Source organism: Solanum tuberosum, unplaced genomic scaffold, assembly GCF_000226075.1.
Source record: "Solanum tuberosum cultivar DM 1-3 516 R44 unplaced genomic scaffold, SolTub_3.0 scf00291, whole genome shotgun sequence".
Lineage (NCBI taxonomy): Eukaryota > Viridiplantae > Streptophyta > Magnoliopsida > Solanales > Solanaceae > Solanum > Solanum tuberosum.
In genome coordinates, this window is record NW_006239218.1 from 287209 (window position 1) to 291727 (window position 4519).

Below are 4519 nucleotides of genomic sequence, written 5' to 3' on the forward strand. Positions count from 1 at the left end.
AACCTATCAGCAAGAAAGACCCAACAACAATATCAACGCATATTTGCTCAATCACACCCCAAGAATGGGGGTTTTAGCCACACATCAAGAAATAACAAATACACCAAAAATGATAATAAGATCAAATCGGTATAAGAAATTAAACCTTGATTTAAGCAAAAGAAGAAGAATTGAGAAGACCCACTTTCAACTTGGGGAAAATGAAATTCTTCTTTCTTCAAGTCTGCAACAAAACCCTCTCCAAACTTGAGAGAAAAATATCCTAAAAACTACTATTCTATTCGGAAAATTATAATAATAACTCTTTAAAAATTAATAACAAGTTTAGTATTTATAGACTTCAGAAAATAGTGCTGGCGAATCTTTCGGCGAGGTTAGTCGGAATCGCCGATTAACTCGGCGATTCGCCCTTTGGTGTAGTTTGTCACTATCTTGCACTAGCCTTTAGCGTCGTCGTGCTCTGTGTCATTGGGTGGTATAGTACTGCTTCGCAAAAGTATTCGGTGAAGCGTCGATTGCTCCTTTCATCGCCTTTTTTATCCTTCTCCTTCTCCTTCAGTGCTTCGTGACTGGAACAAAGGGCGGAGTGCATACTTTCGGTGAGTCACCAAGTGTGCTTGGCGATACGCAGGCTTCAGCTTCTTCGTTCTTTTCAGCCTTTTTGTTCCTTTCTGCGCCTAAGTGTCCATGATTCCACCAAAACTTCAAATACCTGAAACTTAAGGGTTTTCATCAGATATTAAGACGAAATAAGCATTTGAGGACACTATTTTTATCAAAATAAGGCCCTAAATTAGTCCAATTTGTGGAATCATCAACTGTGATTGTGGTGTGTTGATTGGATATGATATCGCATTTCGGTGTACTAGTTAGGATCGGTTGCCACGTTCCGGCATAATTATGGGATCGGTTGTCACGTTCCGGCATAAACATTGGATCACGTACCACATTTCGATATGCTAACAGTTTGGGTTTGGGTTCCATGAGAGGACCAATGACTTGATATAAATGTATATTGTTGAGAATGTGATAATCGATATTGTATATGTTCGGTATTTTGCATGTTTATAATGTGTATTGACTTGCTTATGTTACACTTAGTGGGATAGCCGTGTGATCCTACTAGTACACTGTTATTGTGTACTAATACTGAACTTGCACTTTCTTTGTTATGTACAGGGCATCTTCAAATGGCTATTAACAGATCTCCTTTAGAATATCGGTGATCATCGTTTTAATTCAAGGCTGAGCCAGTTCTTCCGGGCTATCATTGGATCTCTTTCATCTATGTCCACCATTTCGGACTTAAACTTTCTAGTTAGTAGATTTTTTCATTAGTTTGGGGTTGTGACCCATCTTGTTTAGACTTGTTGAACTTTAGATGTTTTGATACATTGACTTTTAGGTTCTAGGTGTATTTTTCCGCATTATTAGTTGTTAGATCTTTTGTTTGATATTTATGGGAACTTCAGTTTTTAGATATTATTCCTATTTTCTTATCCTTAAATGCTTTAGTTTTTGGTTTAGTTGCTTGTTTGGGTTGTAGTAGTGATTCTCCCACCGGAGGATTAGTGTGGGTGCCAATCATGACGGTTTAGGTCGTGACAAAGTTGGTATTAGAGCCTAAGTTAGTTGATCTCGATGTACGAAAGTGAGGCTAGTAGAGTTTTAAGGAATGCTACGGGGACGCCTTTACTTTTTTTCGAGAGGCTATAAGACTTTAGGAAATCGCTCTATTTTCTCTTATCTCCTTTCGTGCTATGAGTTGATTCCAATTGGTATCTGGCGATTCAAATTGGTATCTAACCTCCTTCACTCTTCTGTCCACAGATGATTAACACTAGATTCAATGTCGTCAGGCTCGTAGCTCCCGTTAATGCTCCAGCTGAGGAATCTGCAGCGAGAGGCCGCGATCGAGGCAGGGGTAGAGGCCGAGGAAGAGTAGCGCCTACTAGAGATGGGGTACCGATCAAAATTGCTCCGCAAAATGAGGCCCCTCCCGTACATCATGAAGAGATAGAAGAGGATATTGAGGTTGAAAATGTTGATGAGGTTGGACAAGAGGAATAGGTGCAGGCTGAAACTACCGATGTTCCTCCCATAGACTTAGTGTTGGCTCGACAGATTATGTCATTCTTGAAAGGGTTGGTTGGGCCTGGAGTGCTTCCTTCTATTCAAGCAACTCAAGATCCCGCTAATCCCCTTATTGCTAGCACTACACCCAAGGTGGGTGGAACGGGAGGTAATAATGCTTTCTTCCGTCCTTTATTAGGTTCTGTTATGACCGGTAATGAGCATGAAATGTTGACTAAGTTTTTGAAGCTAAAGCCCCCTGTGTTTTTTGGTTTTGATAATGAGGATGCTTATGAGTTTATCTTAGATTGCTATGACAGGCTTCATAAGTTCGGAATTGTCCATTTATATGGGGTTGTGTTTGTGTCCTTTCAACTTCAAGGTGAGGCTAAGGAGTGGTGGAGAGCTTATGGAATGTAGATCTTCAACTTTACCTCCACTTACTTGGACCCAATTTCATGCTCTATTCCTAGAGAAATATGTGCCTAGAACTTTGAGGGATCACAAGAAGGATGAGTTCATGGCTTTGGATCAAGGTGGTATATATATGGCTACTTATGAGGTGAAGTTCCATGCTTTGTTAAGATATGCTACTCAATTGGTGACTACTGAGGAAGAGAGGATCCAGTTATTTATTATGGGAGTAAATTCTGAGTTGCAAGTATGATCTGTTCATATGACTTCTACAGGGAGGAGCTTTAATGAGGTAAACACTATGTTAAGAAAGTGGAGGGGGTGAGGCGAGACGATCAGGCTAAGGCATTGGCTAAAAGGGGAAAAAACTTGGGTAACTTTCAAGGTTCTTATTCCAGAGGTTCAGGGAGGCCAACGCTTGCAGCCAAGCCAATTCAATCCGCTATGCCCTCCTCTACAGGTAATTACTCGGGAACTCTACCTCATAATTTGATTCTGGATAGCCAGGGAGTCGCACCTTCAGCGGGCAGCAGGCAATCTTTTGATCATATATGTTACAACTGTGGTGAACCTAGGCATATGAGGAGATATTACCCCCACCCACGTGTGTTATATTCCATGCAGCAGCAATCTAGAGTAGTGGTGCCCGCGGGGAATGGTAATAATGGTCGAGGGCGTCCCCAAGGTGGGTGAGGAGGTAATCAGCGGGGTCGTGAAAGTAGAGGAAATGGTAATGCAGGCAGGGGTAACGTGTAACCAGGCAAGGAAGTGGCTCGTCAAGATGATATGGCTCAGTGTTATGCCTTTCTGGGCAAGTGAAGCAGAGGCATCTGACGCGGTGATCACATGTACTATTCTTGTTTGTGACCGGATGGCTAATGTGTTATTTGATCAGGGTTCTACTTATTCCTATGTATCCGTGCGATTTGCCTCGGAATTTGCTATGATTTTTGATATACTTGATACCCCCATCCATGTTTCTACCCAGTTGGAGAGTCAGTCATAGTCACCCATGTATATCATGCTTGTCCTATTTTGTTTATGGGTTTTCAGACTTTGGCTGATTTGGTAATTTTGTATATGACTGATTTTGATATATTCTTTGGCATGACTTGGTTGTAATACTAAGTCTGTAACTCTAGAAATTCTAGGAAGGAAAAAATTAGAGTGGGAAGGGGTGTACATGCCTAAGCAAGCTAAGTTCATATCCTCCATTTAGGTTTAGAAATTTATAGGGCAGGGTTGTTTGGCTTATTTGGCTCATATTCGGGATGTTGAGGTTGAGACTCCATCTATTGAGTCTATTCCTGTGGTGTCAGAATTTAGAAAAGTGTTTCCTAATAACTTGTTTGGTATGCCTCCGGATAGAGATATAGACTTCTACATTGATTTAGAACTTGGTACTCGTCCTATTTCTATCCCTCCATATCGCATGGCTCCGATAGAATTAAGAGAGCTTAAGGCTCAAATACAAGAGCTTCTTGATAAGGAATTTATTCGTCCTAGTGCTTCCCCATTGGGTTCTCCAATTTGTTTGTTAAGAAAAAGGATGGTAGTATGAGAATGTGTATAGATTATTGGCAATTCAATAGGGTCACTATTTGAAACAAGTATCCTTTGCCTCGAATAGATGATATTTTTGACCAATTGCAAGGTGCATCAGTTTTCTCAAAGATTGATCTAAGGTCTGGCTACCATCAATTAAAAATTAGGCCTGAGGATGTGCCTAAGATGACGTTTAGGATTCTATGGGCACTATGAGTTTTTAGTTATGTATTTTGGTTTGACTAATGGGCCTACATCTTTCATGAGTTTAATGAATGGGGTGTTCAAGACATTTCTTAATTCTTTCGTCATAGTCTTTATTGATGATATTTTGGACTATTTTAAAAATGAGGAAGAGCATGCCGACCATCTTCGTATTGTTCTGGGTGTTCTTGGGAAACAAATGTTGTATGCTAAATTTTCTAAGTGTGAATTTTGGTTGACTTCGATTGCGATTTTAGGGCATGTAGTTTCAAAAGAAGGGGTA

The 4519-nt window shown here is 40.5% G+C and overlaps 1 protein-coding gene across 2 annotated transcripts in view; it reads right to left on the bottom strand.

Moving 5' to 3' along the window:
• LOC102590150 (uncharacterized) overlaps window positions 1–4519 on the bottom strand; it is a 29355-nt gene that overhangs the window by 3933 nt on the left and 20903 nt on the right. The window contains exon 4 of one of the 2 annotated variants that reach the window (XR_368250.2): window positions 672–712. The exons of the other annotated variant lie outside the window; for it this stretch is intronic. The gene's annotated coding sequence lies outside the window, so the exon portion shown is untranslated. Of the gene's footprint in view, window positions 1–671; window positions 713–4519 lie in introns of those variants that run through there. 2 annotated transcript variants of the gene reach the window in all.